Genomic DNA, 15136 nt, shown 5'->3' with positions numbered 1-15136 from the left:
AAGGCACGAAGGCTTAAAGCGTGAAGTGTTAGGGCATGAAAGCTTAAAACGTGATTTTTTTAATTTTTGCTTAAATTAAAATTTTTTACCACCTTACGAGCAACAGGTTCTTGTGGCTACTCTCCTATTTGAGAGACTAGGTTCGTATGTCTCTACTATGTAGATTTTGCACTTATTCTTCTCATCCAAAGGGGTGAAAAGAGAATTGTGAGTTTGTCCTTGATGCGCTCATAAGTCTCTATTGCAGACATGGAAATTGATTCTTGAATTTGTGGTTCGAGGCGGTAGGTACAGCTTTTGGTTAGTTGCCATTGGGGTTGACTGAACAAGCAAGCTCTTGTGTATTAGTTGTATGCATGAGAGGGGTTGAGTGGCTTGCTTGGTTTTGCGTGGGCCTCCATTATTATCGAACTTTAGGTGAAGCCATTGGGGTGGAAGGTGTTGGTGAAGCGTTCTTCATCTTGTTCGATCTTGGCAACCATATGATGGGATTACCATCATAATACCCTTGTTCTTGCAGCACGTACACATGCGCCCATATTTGATGATCATTATGAATTGGTGGCTGATGCATTTGGTGTTGAGGTTTATTTCTTTCTGTGCAGGCTTAGATGACTTCTTGATGCGTTTGGGAATCCAAGCTTTGGTATAACCTTGGTAGTACCCTTGTGCTTGTAGTAATATTTTTTGTACCCACACTTGTTGAGTTGCTGGAGTTCCTTGAGGAACTCGCTTAGTCTTTTGTGGACAATGTTGTGAAGTACTTTTATTCTTCTTTGGCCTTTGAGTTTTACGTTGAGGAAGAGGCTTTGATTGTCAAGGCACCCAAATTGTATGGGCGTCTTCGTAGTAGCCTTCAGCTCTACAAGTAGCTGTTTTTCCACCCACATTTGGATACCATTAAGATATCTTGATCTTGGTTATCTTGGTAGAGTTTTCTTTTTGGATTAAGTGGAAGGTTTGTGGCCCTTCGTCACATTGGTTGTTTGGTGCTTAGGTTGCGGGTTTGAGACTCATGGGCATTGTTGACGATGAGGCTTGAGTCTCTTCTGGAGTGGTTGCTGATGATGAGGCTTTTGAGCAGTAGCCTTTGCCTTTGCCTTTAGTGAGGTTGGTCGATGAAGAGGCATTGGCTCTGGGGCTTTTCCCTTGAGTTTCTTTTTAGAGATAGATCATTGTGCTTGGGGGACTTCTTCAGGCTTATCCTTTGATTGCGAGGTTTGTGGCATTTTGATTCGTTGGGTAAGGACGGAAGTGAAGAGGTAGATGCATTGTCCGAGTTGGTTAGTGACAAAGATGGGAGATTTTTGTCAAAATGCACAGCGAAAATAAAGATAACTGCTGTAGAGAGAAAAACGTAGATGAGAGAGGGAGAGAGAAGCTGTGTAACTCTGCTATATACACACAAGAAAATCCCAAAATATACATTTGACAAGTGTGGGGGATAAGGGGCCATTTTATATGGCCCCACATTGTTGGTTAGCCAGTCTAAAATATGCCGACAGCAACCATATGCTCACGACCAGCAGCTGTCCAGTCAGCCAGGTAACCAGCAGTCGGCCAGGTTACCAGGACAAGTTGGGTAGCATCAAACCAGTCGGCCAGCGAAAGGTGACAATCGACAAGCCTCCTACACCCAGGATAATGGGAAAAATATATGGAAAGTGAGGAAAAATGGGGGAACACCAAAACTAGGTGGGTACACCCACAACAACGGCCCTGGTGTAATGTACAGACAGGAGATGACTGCTAACACCCCCTCTCAGCTCTTGGATGTGGAACCAACCCCAGTGAGTGTGTGCCGCTGGAGCATAGCCTAAGGTAGAGACTTCATGAAGAGGTTCGCCACATTGTCCTCCATCAAACAATAAAGAAGCAAGATGTAACCAGCAAAAATCTTCTCACGAATAAAGTGATATTGTATCTCTATGTGCTTGGTCCGGGCATAGAAGACCGGGTTCTAAGCAATAGTGATATAAGCTTTAGTTATCTCACTGGATGACCGTGGGCTCCTTTTGTGGAAACCTAATCTCACCAAGCAACCGCCGCAGCCACACAACCTCGCAAAAGCAGCACCACAAATAGCCCCGATCCTCTGCCTCTGTAGACGACAAGGCAACAGTTGGCTGCCTCTTGCTACTTCACGAAACAGCTCTTGAGCCAAGGGTAAAACTATAGCCTGATGTAGATCTCCTTGTATCTAGATCTCCTTCCCAATCTGAGTCACTTTAGCTTGGAGTCGGACGCGGTCCCCCTCCAGTGTCGTAGAAGAGTCCAAGATCCTTTGTACCCTACAGATACCGCAAGATCCGCAATCTTGCATCCCAATGAGACTTCAAAGGCATCTGCATGAATGAGCTCAATAGCCCCATAGGAAAGCTCATGTCCAATCTGGTGTTCAGCAACTAGATCAATGAACCAACCAGCTTCCGATACAGAGAGGCATCAACCGCTCACAAGGATCATTCACAGTAAGCTTTGTGTTCGGGTCCATCAGTGACGTGATAGGCTTGCAGTTCTCCATCCCAAAGGCCTCAAGCAACTCATGAACATACTGCTCTGCTAAGAGACAAAGAACCCCTCTGGGTTTGCCAGATCTCCAATCCCAAGAAGAAGGGCAGTAAGCCTAAGTCGGTCATCTCAAACTTCTTTGACAAGGTAGCCTTCGTCTCACTGCAATGTGCTCCACATGACCTCCAATGAGAATGAGGTCATCCACATAAAGGATGATCAACGTGACCAAGCCGCATTCTCGAAAGAGATACAAGTTAGGATCTGCCAACTGATCTCTGAAATCCAGTTCGTAGAAAGAAGGAATCAATGTTTTGATTCCAAGCCCTTAGAGCTTGCTTTAGACCATACAAGGCCTTCCGCAACCTGTAAACCATCCCCTTTGATCCTAGAACCTCAAAGCAGGCTGCTCAACATACACCTCCTCCTACAAGTCACCATTAAGGAATGCAGATTTAACATCCATCTGATATACGGGCCACCGCTGAGAAGAGGCAAGGGCAAGAACGGTCTGAATCGTGGTCATCCTTGCTGTTGGTGCAAAGGTATCCTCATAGTCAATGCCAAGCCGCTGAGCATAACCCTTAGCCCCACAAGTCTGGCTTTATGTTTGTCCACCGACCCATCTAATGTATACTTGGTCTTAAAGACCCACTTAACACCAATGACTAGCCATTTTAACAACCTTGGAACCAACTCCCAAGTTTTATTCTTCTCTATGGCATCCAGTTCTACTTGCATGGCTTTCCTCCAAGTATCCTGGGAAAGGGCTTCCTTTACGGAAGTGGGCTCATTGTCCCACACATGATACGAGACATCAAATCATAGTTTACCTGTAAGAGCTCTGCTGAATGACTTTTATCACAAACTCTATGCCGATCTTTGAGGTCCATCCTCTGTGGTCCACTTGGAGGGAAGCTCCGTAATACCTGACTCCCGAAGGGTGTCTAACGACCACCTGGGTACTCGAACAGAATGTGGAGCCTCCTATTGCTGGGGGCTCATCTTCAACCGCGGGCTCAACCTCCTCAACTAACTAAGGCTGTCCACCCGTAACAATCAAATAGGAATCATCATCAGACTCATCTAGGTCTCCAAGAAGTGGTGGCTCATGAACAGTGGAAGCTAGAACATGCTCATCAAAAACAACATCTCTGTTGACAACAACCTCATTCCGCTCCGGGTCATATAACCTATATCCTTTGGAAAGAGAGTTAAATCCCACAAAGACAAGCTTTTGGGACTTCGAGTCAAGCTTCCCTCTCTGCTTCTTTAGAATGAGAACATAGGCATCACTCCCAAACACATGGAAATGAGAGACATCTGGTTTCCTACCCAAAGCAACAAAATGATACTTAAACTCCACTGGGAAGTTAGTCGTGCAAATCTCATGCACTGACAATAGATGAAAACCAAGTGCGGGGACATAAAGAACATGAGAGGAATGCTTCCCCCCTTTACCATCGGGAATGATCTCCATCCTACCCTCACTATGAATCGGTATAGTGGAATTGTCGCCAATTAAAATACAACTTGACTGCCGTTTAAGATCTTGTAAGAACTCACAAGAAGGAGTCATGTGCCTCGAAGCACCACTATCAAGAATCCACTCCCGTATCCCTGGTGGTGAAGCCAACTGCCTCCTCGCTCAAAGAAGATGAAGCGTCTGTGTCCAAAATCTCCAAGTGCACAAAGGCTGGAGTCTTTGCAGAGCTGAAAAGCTGAAGAAACAGCACTCTTCCCAGTATCCCACTCGGGACACTTCCTCCAATAGTGGCCTTTCTCGCCCCAATCATTTACAGGTCTGCTTGGCCTTCAGTTTCTCATGGTCTGAATTCTTCTCAGAAGACTCCTTCAATGAAGACTTCCTTTTGCCCTTGTTATTGTTGTTACGGCCTTTCGACTGTTGTCCAGTCAAGGACTCAAAACCTTCGCCCTGTGGAGGGTTTGTAAAACGCTCTTCCTAGTCCAAGACCATAGGCACAAGCTCCTCCCATGTGATGTGCTGAGCATGCCACTGGTGATCAAAGAGGAGTAAAATGTGGAGTACTGAGAGGGGAAATGAGACAACAACGTGATGGCCATGTCCTCTGAAGATATCTCTTTCCCTGCGCGCCTGAAGAACATCCTTGTTAACCTATGGCGGACATTGAGACGTATTACTTTTTACGTCATATAATTATTTTACGTACTCTGAGTCATGGGCCGGGCTTGTCGGCACCACATGTAAAGGGTAAGGGGATTGGGTGATCGTCGATGAGAGGCGCACCTCGAATTTCATCAGGATGAGGGTTAGGATCGGTCGACCATGCGTGGGCGCGCATGTGTGAACGGCCAGGTCACATATAAAAGTCAAATGTAACCTAAAACCTCTCATTCTGTAAGTGTTGAATACAAGGAGTGCTCTTGCTTCATCTTCTCCATCTCCTTCTCGAGCGCGCGCGCGCGCGCGTGTGTGTGCGTGTGTGTGTGTGAGAGAGAGAGAGAGAGAGTGTAGCGATCGAGCATTACATGGCGGCACGGCTGCGACGGCGGCTCCTTCTTCATCGCGGCGCGAGAATCCTTCATCACGAGGACGGCAAGCGGTGAGTGACACACCATTGCTCCCTATTTTGAGCTTGCTGGTTTCTTGGTTGTGTGCTTGCAAGCCATTCGTGGCTCGCACACGGTGCTTGGCAAGTCCCTAGCTCCGACACGTGCAACAAAAGCGCACATTTTTGGTGCCACTGTCGGGGAATTGCCCTGCACCAAGCTCCAGATGCAGCTCGGGCTGTTGTTTGAAGTCTATTTTATCCTGCAGGAAAGGCAAAGAGAGGCATGTTTGTGTGTTTTCTTCAGTCTTTTTCTGTTCTGTTGTCTTCATTTTATGCACATTTCAGTTCTGTGTGTTAGCTGTTAGAGCAGTAAGTTAGTAAGTTAGTTAGGGCTATTTCTCTCTAGAAACATTTTTTAAGCAGAAAAAAAAAGCAAAAAGAAAAAGAAAAAAACAAAAAGCAAGAAAAAAAAGTCAACCCAACCCACGTGGAAAGAAAATTTTTATTGAAAAAAATTGAAAAAGAAAAAACCCCTAATTGATCCCGACCCCGGCCTCGGTCTTTTGATATATATATAGAGGAGAGTGAGCCTCCATAGCTTTCTCTCAAGTGAAAGCTTAAGGGGAGTGAAGCTCTTTATATAGTCTACTCCCCAAGGAGTGGAGTGGGCATGTGGGACAAAGCCTTCACCTTTTCCCCCACAGGCACAAATAGAGTGTTTTAAGGGCCACGAGAGCTCCGGATAGGTGAACACTGTGCTGTAAAGCACGCTAGGACCCCTTGAACGATATGCTCGTCTTGAGCTATCACACGCCTTAGTCCAGTTTCGACCATAAGTAAGGGGGTAAAAACGGGTTGAAAACAAGACAAAAACAAGTAAAAACGGGGTGCGAAACACCTAAGAAACCACTTGTGTGGGCTTCAAGGGTAGTTACCAACCCCCGTAGGATACCCATGTCACATGCATCTATGCTCTGGTCGGGTGCTAGAGTCTGAGCAACTAGAAAGCGTTTCAGTTTACGCAGGCTCACATCGTCCCTCCACGTTAGCATCTTGGCCTTCAGTTGGAACCGAAGGAAGTGCAACGCAAGATCCACGAATAGCGGCTAGTGACTCGTCCTCTGACTCTGAAGTCATGGAAGGGCATCCTACCCATAACTCTGAGGACAGCATAATTGAGAACTTGTTTGCTATTGAATGGCCAAAAAAAAGGGGAAGTTATCTAGCATGTATAACTTCATAAACTTGAGGATTAGTAACAAACATGTGGCCTTAATCTTAGCTGATCAGCTTCATAATAAAGTTAACTCGAGGATTAGTGACAAAGATGCAGCTGTAATCTTTCCACAATAAAGGTAAACAAGAGGCTTTTGAAAGTGTGTGACATCCTAACTATTATTGTGGGTGGAAGAGGAGGGGGGGCGCGGGGGGGGGGAACGTTGATAAATGGATAACCTCAGTACGATGCAGTGCAGCAGCACTACCACCACCACCATGGAGGTGATGATAGATGAATAACCTCAAGCAGCAAGCAGCACCACCACCATGGAGGTGATGATAGATGGATAACCTCAAGCAGCAAGCAGCACCACCACCCCACCACCACCCTGGATAACCTCAAGCAGCAAGCAGCAGCACCATCATGGAGGTGATGATAGATGGATAACCTCAAACAGCAAGCAGTAGCACCACCACCATGAATAACCTCAAGCAGCGGCAACACCATGGAGGCGCAGCAGCACCACCATGTATAACCTCAAGCAGCAGCACCACCATGTATAACCTCAAGCAGCAACACCATGGAGGCGCACCACCACCACCATGTATAACCTCAAGCAGCAGCAGTATCACCACCACCACCATGGTGGTGCAGCAGCATCACCACCACCATGGGGAGGGGTGTGTGTCTCGCATTAAACAGGTGCACAGTCTTGACAGAGGTAAAGCGCCTTTCATGATAGCTGCTGGATTAAGGTTGCCCGTAAAGCACTGCTTCTACTATGTCGACTCAGTCTCGCGAATGCCTGCCTTACCGTTGTCAAGACCTTGCATCTGTTTGCGTGCTGCATACTACAACAATTCTGGTGCCTTCAAAAAATAGAAGTGAAAATGAATAGCCATGAGAAAGAAAGCTCTGGTTGTACAGTCGGTCCACGAGAATTCCACAATCCTCCACACTCAAAAGCTGCTGATTCAACCACAGCCTCTTTCCTTACTCCATTGTCGTTTGCTAGCCTCTTTTGATGTTTTTCCCTTTTAGTTTCTTACCCACTTAGTTTAATATGTGGTGAGTCGGTCACCCTTCACAATGGCAGGTTTATAGAAATAATGCCTAGTTTTTCACAATTTACCCTTTTTTTTTAAATTGTCATTCAAAATAACCATATGGCTATATATAACGACCAAAATACCCAAAAAAACAAGCATGATGCCTATCAAAAAGTAAGCTTGTGTGCCACTATGATGGTCACTAGAAAACAAAGGTAGGTCTTCTTTAGTTTTAAAAGGAGAATTTGGTACGTGAAGTGTTAAGAGCCTAGCTATAAGCATTTGAAATAAACTCAAAAAGCCTAAATAATTGAATGATGCAAGACAAGGTGGAGTGTACATTTTTCTACAAGCAATGTAAGATCTTTTTGGCTCCTTTAGGAAAATAAAAAGAGACTAGTCATTGTCCTCTTTTTTCTCACCTCTTGTCACTTTTTTTTTGGCTTCTTTAGGAAAATAAAAAGAGACTAGTCATTGTCCTCTTTTTTCTCACCTCTTGTCACTTTTTGTACCTGTATCCTTACAATTTTATTGAGTGGGACTCAAATGATCAATAAATTATTTGATCACATGTTGTATATTTTGCATAGATCATTTTTTTCCTTACTTTATAGAATGTATTTTGTAGAAAAATATTACCAATCCACAAGACAAGCTTCATAATTTCCCCTTAAGGGAGCTAGAAAACAAAAAAGGAAGGAAATCATTAAGGAGTTGACATGTGTTGAGCTTGCTTTACGCTTATTAAAAAAGATTTAGTGAAGTTTTTGTTTTGTTTAAGCTCCCCAAAGCCATCAAACTTTTAGGAAATAAAATAAAATTAACACTTTACTATAGAAAAGAAAGGAAACCTAAGAAATGTGATGGTACCTTTGGAAAGAAGGGAAAATTGAGTTTGTTTTTTTTTTTGCAATTCGTCCACAAGGAGTTGACATGTGCTTGAGCTTACATTTTGCATTTGTTGATTTCTTTAGTAAAGTTTGCACCTTTTGCATTTTCTAAGAGCTTGACATATGTGTAAATTTACTTTGCATTTGTCAAAATGAAGTATGCATAGGTTAAGCCATTCTTGATAAAATTTAAAAAAGGGGATGATAATGAGGATTGCAGGGATAATGAAGACTATAATGTATAATAGTATTTTTCACAAGGTTGGGTGATGGTTTTATTTTGGTATGGCATAAAGATTATATACTATTTTTTAGTCATGGTTTTATTTTGGTATGGCATAAAGATTGAGTTTTATTTGCCTTCTTGTATATCTTTGCATGTCTTTATTTCAATTCCAAAATATTTATAATTACTCACTCTGAATGCGTTATTATAGTAATTATTTATTTCAATTGCAAAATCTTTATAATTACTTGCTATGAATGTATTATTATAGTAATTCTTAAAGTACGGTTTAGGTTAAAGTGGAGCCCAATCCCCCCCCTTCCATATTTGTTTACTTGTTTCACCAACAATAGCTCTATGAGTAAGTTTAGATATTTATAATGGTCTTAGTGACCATCAGTTAAGCCTACTAGTAATGACCAATACAAAGTATCATCATCAGTAATGGTGGCTGTTTAAGAAATGTGTTGGCCAGGCTAACAAAACCCTATTAATTGGCACATATAAGAATTAACAACATGCAAACAATCACAAGCAAATGCATTTTAGTGCTTATACTAGCACTTGACATTTCTTTTGCTTTGCATATCCACCCAATATTAAGATAATCCTATTTAAAACATCTATTGTAGTTCACTAGTGAATTCCAATTATATAGAAGTAGATAGGAAACATAAAAACCGGAATCACTCATGATGGTTAAGCTTTGGTGCTTACTATTAGGGTTATTGTTGAGTGGTCCCAATGATAGTGCTAGTGGATTCAATGTATGTGCACACATGTTATAAGGAAGGCATTGAAGTGTCACCAATTCATTTATTGTTAAGTGGTCCCAATGATAGTGTTGGTGCATTTAATGTGGTCCCAATGATAGCGTTGGTGGATTTAATGTATGTGCACACATGGTATTAGGGAGGCCTTGGTGTCACTAATTCTTTTTATGAAGGTTGGAAAATATTATGAGTCCTTACATTCACTACTATTATGAGAAATAAATAGTAAATGCGTACCTAAAATTATTCCATATAAAAACTAACTGGTAAAATAGTGTAACATTAAGAATAATTCTCAAAGTGGCTAAGTTGTCTCTAAGACCAATAAATCTTACAATCCAAAATTTCTCAAAAGCAAAAAGATTAAGCTATTAAGAATTGATTTAAAAAATATTCAATTGATCAACCAAGTATAATGCTTTTATTCCCTTTTAGGTGGGATAGGACAACTTGTCATCTTGATCAAAGGGCTCATGACTTAATAGTTCTTGGCTTATTATATTGGTGCATTTATTTAGTATGACATCTAGGAGGGGAGTTATTGGCATGGACATAGATTGATATCCCTTGGCTAAGGAAATGGCACACATAAGCAATTGGATTTTTAGAGAGCTAGACAATTATCTCATATGTGTAAGGATAAAAATAGCAGCAAAGTCCTCTATTACCATGAGGAGGGCTAATAACTTAGTGTTGTTAAGCACGCCTTATGTGAATCTGGATTTAGACAAGCCTTGAGGTAGAGGAACACATTGTTAAGATTCTATGCTGGTAACACATCTTAGTTTCAATCAAATACAAATCTTATGTGCAATTGCTATGGTCGAAATGCTTTTATTCCCTTTTATAGGTGGGTCAATACAACTTGTAATCTTGATCAAATGGCACATGAATGATAGTTCTTGGCTTATTATATTGGTACATTTATTGTGTATGATATTTAAGAGGGGAGTTATTAACATGGACCTAGGTTAATGTCCCATAGGCTAAGGAAATGGCACACATAAGGAGTTGGCTATTTAAAGAGCGAGACAAGTACCTCATATTTATAACGATAAAAAAAGCACCAAAGTCCTATATTACCATGAGGAGGGCTCATAACTTACTGCTGTTAAGGATGCCTTGTGTGGAATTGGATCTAGACTAACCTTGAGGTAGATGAACATAGTGTTAAGATTCTAGGCTAATTATGGTAACACATCTTAGTTTTTCAATAAAATACAAATCTTATGTGCAGTTGTTAGGAGTAGAAATGGCCCTCTTTATAGAGATTGATGTAAAAGGAGAGATAATGTAAGAACTAGAAAAAATACCCCAATAAAATTATGCATCTATTGAGTGATTAACAAGCTCAATGAAATTTCAATGTAATTGTCTTCTATGGCACACTAGAGTGATGACTAGATGAATGGTTCGTAGACTCAAGAGTAAGCATTTTTACCATTTTGTATAATCACAAGTAATGATTATTTTATGAAATAATCACGAAGCCTTCATGAGGCACACCTTTCTAAACGATGCAAAGGGGCATGAACATTGATGACATCTACTCTTCTTCCCTTTATACTTTTCCACATAGCCTTCGTCGTTTGCTTATCATATGTGATTATTATCTTGTTTATTTTTGCCACATGTCACTTTTCTTTTAGGAGGTGTTCGATTAACACTTTTAACACCCTGCCTTGATTAAGCACTAAGACCAAACTATAAGAGGATAGCATGATTAACATTTTTAACACCTTAATCAAACACTATGACCTAACTATAAGAGGATATCATAAGAAATCTTTTATAACACAAAACTTAATTGCATAATAAAAAAGATAGAGAACAATAAGAAGTAGGATCTTTTAATTACACACTTTTAATTACACAATAAAAAAGATAAAGAACAAAGTTGTACATTACTAATTTGATATAGCAATAGATGGATCTTTTAATTACACAATAAGAAGTAGGATCTTTTAATTACACACTTTTAATTACACAATAAAAAAGATAAAGAACAAAGTTGTACATTACTAATTTGATATAGCAATAGATGGCCAAAAAACTCCACATCCATGTGCTCCTATGAAAGAGGCTTTAGGGGTGATGAACTATAGCTACGAGTAATGAACTATGTATAGAAGGACTATATAGGCTTATATGGTGGCTATGACAACATGATTGAGGAGGTCTACAATCATAGTTATGACAACATGATTGAGTAGGCTTATATGATGGCTATGACAACATGATTGAGTAGGTCTACAATTATAGTTGGTGCCACTTTCCTCAGCCCATAAATAACCATGGCTATTTTTGGGCTCAACTTGGGCCCCATTTTGGCCCTACAATGTCTTGACAAGGTGCATAAGAATAAAGTATATACCTCTTCTATACATGGATTATTATGTGATATGCTAGCATAAGAATAAAGTATACCTCTTCTATATGTGGATTATTATGTGATATATTAGTTGGATATAGCATGTAGCATGTTAGGATTCTCCCAAGGTGTCAAGAGGGAGGATTCTCCCAAGGCAGAGCAGGAGAGACCTTTTGGAGCAGGCCACTAGGCTTCCTCCCACCACCGCCGAGCATTGTGCAGAGCACTTCTATCAATAGATGCAGCCAGCCACATCGGTGGGGCACTCAGCGAGGAATGTCTTTGTATCCTCTAAGATCCCAAGGTGTCTTCCCATGAGCATGCTTCTTTCATGGTGCTACATGTATTCTTTGCATGTACGCCATGGTGGTGGTTACACTCTAGGATGTGGCCAAATATTCCACTTAGCATGTATTCTAGGATCACTTATCTGTGTGGCATCATGCCTAGTTTATCACTACACCATCGATGAGACCACCTACGCCATGGTGGTGGTTACACTCTAGGATGTGGCCAAATATTCCACTTAGCATGTATTCTAGGATCACTTATCTGTGTGGCATCATGCCTAGTTTATCACTACACCATCGATGAGACCACCTACCATCATGTATTAGGGACTAATGATCTCTACCTTGGCGATCTTCACATCAACCCCAACACTAGAGCTCCAGTGTTTCACACTACTCCATGAGGACTTACTCACTATCTTGTAGCAAGAAAGCCATGATGCAGCCACCATACCTCCAAATTTTTTTGAGCCAGTAGTTCTACCATAGGAGGTTGCATAGGGTATGGAGGAGATAGCTTACCCCAGACTGCACACTGACATTGCAGGGTCATCATCAGGAGCATCGACTTCCGTAGATCCCATCCGTACATTAGAGGAGAAGACAAGACACTAGTGGCTATGGAGTGTGCAAGCTGGCTACTATTTATGGGAGCGATGCAGGAGACTTGTGGCAGGAGCTAGAGAGGAGGAGGCACATCAAGTGCTTGCCTTCAATTGTATTGTATGCACTTATACATGCACTCAAGGTGTGAAGGCATTACTTTTATGGAGCTGAGTTTAAGGTATACACAGATCATGATACAGTTAAGTATTCTTGTAACCAGCTGGATTTAAGTATTCTATTAAGCAAGATGGGCCAAATTTATGGAAGAGTTTCACATGAAAATCTTGTATAAACAAGGAAAAGAGAATTTTGTTACCGATGCATTGTCTCATATAATGTATCAGATGAGTTTCAATATAGTCGAGAATGAGTTCATTCATAGAATATGTAAAGCGCAAATGATGGATCCGTATGTTCAATCATTATGGAATAAAGCTAGCCAAGTAGATGAGGAATCAACCCCATCTGATTTATTGTTTGGTAAATGTAGATTTACCATTGAGAATGGAATTCGCAAGAGGAATGGCAAGATAAATGTTCCAGACTCGAATAATTTGAGGGTATTAGTAACATGATCATGTCTCGATAGTCCATGTGCTAGACCCCTGAGAATTAAGAAAACCATTGAGCTCATTAAACATTTCTACTAGTGGCCACAGTTAAAGAACCATGTGAATCATTATGTGACATATTGGTTATAGTGTCAGGTTACTAAATTCTAGCATGTGAAGTCACCTATATTATTACATCCATTACCTATTCCAAAGAGGAGTATGGTGTGTGGCCACTGGCAAGGTACACACCGGATGTCCGGGGTCACTTGTATATAATGGTTGGGTGGTTAAACATGGTATGCCAAGCTAGGTTTTGTTTAGCTATTTTTGAAGTTCTTATCCTTCTCTCTCAAAGAAAGCTAACAAGTTACGTAATAGCACATAGAGCAACAACACAACTATTTGCTAAGTATCACATCAATCAGATGTAAGTTCAATGCACAAACTGATAGCTTGCAATTACAAGAAGGCTATTAATTTACGTGTTAAACACATTATATCTCTATCAACACCTTAATTTCTAAGGTTGATCGTAATTCCATGCATAATCATAAAAAGCCACTAAAATAATCTCTTTAGATAACACTATATATCAAGCTTGTCCATAGCAAAGTTTATCAACATAATTCCCAATAGAATTCACCCTACACATTTTGCCAAAACAAAGCACACGTTAATATCATTTTTTAGGCAGCATACAAAAATTCACCATCTTGCTCTCACACTCAATGATGATGTAACCCAAAGATAATTAATGATAACAATGTATACATAGAGATCTCCACGAAGAAATTCAGTCAGTATTATTAACAAAAAGATAAGGATTACAAAAAGGTTTAGCTATCTAAATAGAGAACCCATTGCTGCCATTGAGCTAATGCTAGCTTCTTCCTTTTTAGGCTCCATTGCATTGTAGGAGAGGGTATTAAAGGAAATGACATATAGGCTTTGCACCTCGTGGATTAAACCCACAATCTCTTCATTCTTAATTTCTTTGTTTACTAACCCACAATCTCTTCATTCTTAATTTCTTTGTTTACTAACCCACCACAATGTGCATGGGTGATCTCATGCTAACTTAGAATACCTACTCTCATAACCAATCTTAAATATAAGTACTTACATTAGTAGAAGTACTTACATTGTCCTATAACCTCTTACTTATCTACTCTTTAAGATAATAAAAATAAGGATGACAATTACCCTCCATTAACCAAGAGAGATTTCCCAAACTCCTCTTTTGATTTTCCCACTAAGCCTTTAGCCCCCGACAAGCCCCCGACAAGACAACTAGCCACCAGAGGCCGAGGTCAAGCCTATACACCATGAACAAGACATAACGGGTTCTACTGTCGACCCAATTCTTGATCTCCCAGGTCCAGAGTATGTGCAGAGATCATAATGATCAAGAATCCCCTTTTGAAACCACATCTTATGAGACAAGCTCTTATGCAAATAACCGTGTTCGACCCAACCACTCCCCTCCAAGTCAAAGCTTATGCCACGGGGATACAACCATCAAATGTACCATACCCTTTAGTGGGGGATACAGTAGGTTAAGGGTTTAGCTTTATTAATTTCAAATCACAAAAGTGTCAGCTTCCTTTGATGTGGATTTCAAGTCACATTAGTGTCAGCTTCCTTTGATCTCTCAATACCTCAATTGGGATGCCCACTATTTTATTTCAGGATATTTTATTTGGATGCACCTTTTATTTATATCATTTACCATGACTAATGTGTTTAATTAGTTATGTGCGCTTGTGTGATATGGTCAAGTTTAATGTGTTTAATCAACTGTGTGCACTGACTAATATTATTTTTGGATGTAGGAAATAATTGAGTGGTGGAGTATGTGTTAATCGCAGGTGTAATATGTGTTGAACCACTATGGAATATTTTGAACAAGTTTATCTGCACCATAGCCTCATTAACAACATTCTTCTAGGTACATCTTTGGATGGGTGAGGGAAAGCTTGGTTAGTGGTATGACCCATCGCATGGATTTCTCTTTATAGGTGCCAGTAAATTGGTTATCCTAGGTGACCCATTCAGCTAGTCACCACCACGAAGCATTTTAATAATATCTTCACCATGAAATCCACCAATTATC

The sequence above is a fragment of the Cibotium barometz genome, chromosome 25, assembly GCF_041138505.1.
Source record: "Cibotium barometz isolate CiBa-2024 chromosome 25, ASM4113850v1, whole genome shotgun sequence".
Taxonomy (NCBI): domain Eukaryota; kingdom Viridiplantae; phylum Streptophyta; class Polypodiopsida; order Cyatheales; family Cibotiaceae; genus Cibotium; species Cibotium barometz.
The sequence above is the reverse complement of the archived record's forward strand: the minus strand, read 5'-3'. Positions refer to the sequence as shown.